Source organism: Fukomys damarensis, unplaced genomic scaffold, assembly GCF_012274545.1.
Source record: "Fukomys damarensis isolate Sample0158 unplaced genomic scaffold, DMR_v1.0_HiC HiC_scaffold_15, whole genome shotgun sequence".
Taxonomy (NCBI): Eukaryota; Metazoa; Chordata; class Mammalia; order Rodentia; family Bathyergidae; genus Fukomys; species Fukomys damarensis.
The window spans coordinates 36,627,745-36,631,401 of record NW_022900927.1 but is presented as its reverse complement, the minus strand read 5'-3'; the positions used below and the strand labels follow the sequence as shown (position 1 = coordinate 36,631,401).

The window sequence follows — 3,657 nt, the reverse complement described above, 5'->3', positions numbered from 1 at the left end:
AAATATATATATTTATTTATTTATTTATTTATTTATCCATTTTTTTCTCTTCATCACAAAGCAGCTTTCCTGCTGGGTCCTATCGTTTCTGCTCCATCGCCACTGAAATTACTTTAGTTTACTACAGACAATCCTTAACTCATGCTCTCATATCATTTTCAGCTTCCCTGGTATCTAGAAAGTTTGTTCTCATGTTTCTAACTTTAAATTCTTAAGAGAAAAAGCTACCTGATTCAGCTTCTCTTCAGAAATTAACACACAACTCATTCAATCCTGGTAGTTCATGTAATCACTACCCTTGGGCAAGAGGCTTACTCCTGAGGGCCACTTAGGCCCACAAAACTGATTTGACAGGCAAGAAAATTGAAAAGCTTCCTGTGGTTTAAAACATTGGCAACAAGGTCTCTGAGTGAGCCAGTTTCCCACAGAATGCAGTGCATAAAGGGTAGGGCTAGACAGTGTATAAAGACTCGCCGACAAAAAATGGAAATGTCACGATGAATCTCATATATTGAACTCTTCCAACATTGACAAAATCAAATTAAATCCAGTATCATATCAGTGAGATCATAAAGTTGAAATCTGTGAAAGTGCATAGAAAAGTACTTCACCACCATACAAAGATGAAGGCTGGTATCATGAATTCAAGGCTTTCACTTCCTCATCCAATAGCTTGTACCTCCTGTGGGCCAGGCACTGAACTATTTACTGGGGAAAGCAGTCACCACTTCTCTTCTTAAATATCAGTTACCAGGGCAGTGATGCATACCTGTTTTTAAAGCAATTAAATGATTTTATTTCTTTTTAAATGAAACCTGAATGACTAATCATAGTTACTTCTCAGCTCCTCAAGCCTACATAGCAGACGCAGCCAGTCCTTGAGTGGGACTTCTAAGAAAGACACAGGCAGTACACTGATAACTCAGTGAAGTGACATCAGCTTTGCATCCGTGCTGAATGGATGGTCCTGTACAGCATCCAGAAACTGCTGCTGACAGCATCATCTTTCAAAGGTACTTAAAACCGACTTCCAGTACTCTCCTGGCTTCCAGATATTCTGTGGCTCGTATATTAGAATCAGCGATGGGTGGAGGCTGAGCATATATCTTTTTGTATATACACTACGTGTTCCTGCCTTTCAGATTCTTCCTAGACTATTAACAAAGGGCTTTCACTCTTTTTTTTCACTTTGGACTCCTGCTCCCCACACCCTGCAACACCGTGCAGCTTTGCTGGATAATGCTGAGCAGCTACAATGAGCTACCCAGTGGGATTGCTGAAATTTTGGGCAATTGCCGAAATTACTCTGTGTAGACACATTCACACACGTGGAGATAGAAAAATTGTTTAAGAACCAGGGGACCCATTGGAATAAAAGATGTCGGCTAAGTGCTAAACATTATTATTTCATCTGAAAGAAGAATGAGGCAAAAAAAAATAATTTCTAGGAAGGCTGAAAATGTCTCAGAAGTCTTATGCTAATTATTATCTCAAAAGTTCATCTCCAGCCTCCAAGCTCAGCAAACTGGACCAGAAATCCATTTCCCTCCTGACAATCTTTCAGCCTGTACTAACATTCCTGCTTCTAATTACTTCAATTAAAAGTGCTTTATAATAAAATGTTGTCATCTCTCTTCCTCAGACCTCAGAACTATGAAGATAATTGTCAAATTGTTCTTTCACACTCCCAAATGAGATTTTCTTCCCAGTACAATAAGCTGTTTCATCCCATTTCCTAGTGATAAAGAAAACAGTAAGTAGCCTTTCTGAAACACTGAGGAAAGATTTGCCTTCTTGTATCCTGGCTTGTTAAATAGTATGACAAACTGAGCAGAGTCCCTTACTACACAGATTCATCTTTTGCTTACAGTTTTTATATCACCTGGGACTGTCAAATACACGTGCATTTTTGTATCTGGCATCAGTCATCAGGATGTGGAAATCGGATTATCAATAGAAGTACTCTCCTGGCTCTTTGAGATAGACTGCTTTGTTGTTTCAATCACATCTGTAACATGAGTTAACGTTCAACAGCCAGAAAACATTTGTTGTCTCAAAGAGGGACTCTAATAACTGAATTGTGCCATCCATTCCTCACAGAGGACACAGAATAGCTGGTAATGACAAGCGCAGACTGGTGAAGTTGACTTGGTCAATTACCCTCAGCTGAAATGAGGGCTCTATGAAGCACTTCACAGATATACATGGCTTGGAAGTGATAGGAAAAGAGACATACTTAACTTGCCGACATAATAGGACACAGTCCTCATTTGAACAAATTGGGATTTGACTCTATTTTCTGTCATTTCTTCCCATTAAAACAATAGCACAAATCTTTACTGGTCATTCAGCCTTGTTTACAAGACAACAGTTTCTACTACAGTTATAGATCTCTATTTTTTCTCTTTCTGTTTTGAAACAATGCTGCTCAATGTGAAATCACTTATCCACGGTTCACAGAACAGCAATGGTGGCATCACCTAGAGTCCAAATATTAATTACCTGTAAAAGAAACTTGAAATATTCAGCCTCATGTATTTGATAGAGAAAGTTTTAAATTTTCTCCCCAGTATGATTGTATTTTTGTTGGACTAAAAGGATGTTATACAGAAAGTTGAATAATGAAGAATTTCACACTACACAGAAAATGCTAGAAAACTACATGCACAAATTCAAATGACTTCTTTTAGGCAAGGCTTTGAAAGGAGATGTGTGGCAATAAAACAAAGCTCAGAAAGAGTAGGAGTCTGTATTTTTAGTGATACCTTTGACCCATTAAACTAAATGTGGAGCTTTCCACTTATTATTTGAGATTAAGTTAAATATAAACATTTTGTCTGGTATTTGCATCGTATCCTAATTTATAAGCACTCTCTCATCTTTTTACTATCTTCAGAGACCTCAAGAGAGCACAGAGCAAGAGACATCACAATCCCAGATTTGAAGTTATATTACAGAGCTATAGGTCATAAAACCAGCATGGTACTAGCCCAAAAATAGGTACAGTGATCAACAAAACAGAAAAGAGGATGTAGAAACAACCGTAGACACATTCAACTATTTGATCTCTGACAAAGGGGCCAAAAACATACACTGGAGGAAACATAGCCTCTTTAACAAATGGTGCCAGGAAAATTGGCTATCTACATGCAGAAGATTGACTACAGACCCATACATCTCCCCATGTACGAAACTAAAACCAAATTGAATCAAAGGTCTACATTTTAAAACAGAAATACTTAATCTGCTGGAACATAAAAAAGGCAAAACACTTGAAGTCACAGGTGTGGGCAAGGGCTTATTGGACAGAACCAGCTGCACAGGAAATAGTACAGAGAATCAACAAATGGGATTACACCAAATTAAAAGCCTTCTGCTTCAGCAAGGAAAACCCAATAGTGTGAAGAAAAAATTGACAGACTATGGGGAAAAAACTCCCAGCCACTCCTCAGACAGAGGACAAATATTTAGCATATACAAAGATCTAAAAATATTAGAGCTTCCCAAAATCAAAAGGTGGGCAATTGAAATGAATTGGCATTTCTCAGAAAAAGAAGTACAAAAGGCTAAAAAAGTTCAAATAAAAGAAAAGTTCGTATAAACAATGTTCAACATCACTGGGCATTTGAGAAATGCAAATTAAAACACTGAGATTCC

General features: G+C 37.8%; 1 long non-coding RNA gene across 1 annotated transcript in view; it reads left to right on the top strand.

Annotated features, from left to right (window-relative positions):
* The window catches only part of LOC104857551, a 14,456-nt gene extending 13,554 nt beyond the window's left edge, over nucleotides 1-902 (top strand). Inside the window, exon 3 of the long non-coding RNA XR_778883.1 lies at nucleotides 845-902. This is a non-coding gene — a long non-coding RNA (uncharacterized LOC104857551). The remainder of the gene's footprint in view (nucleotides 1-844) is intronic.
* Nucleotides 903-3,657: the final 2,755 nt, after the last annotated feature.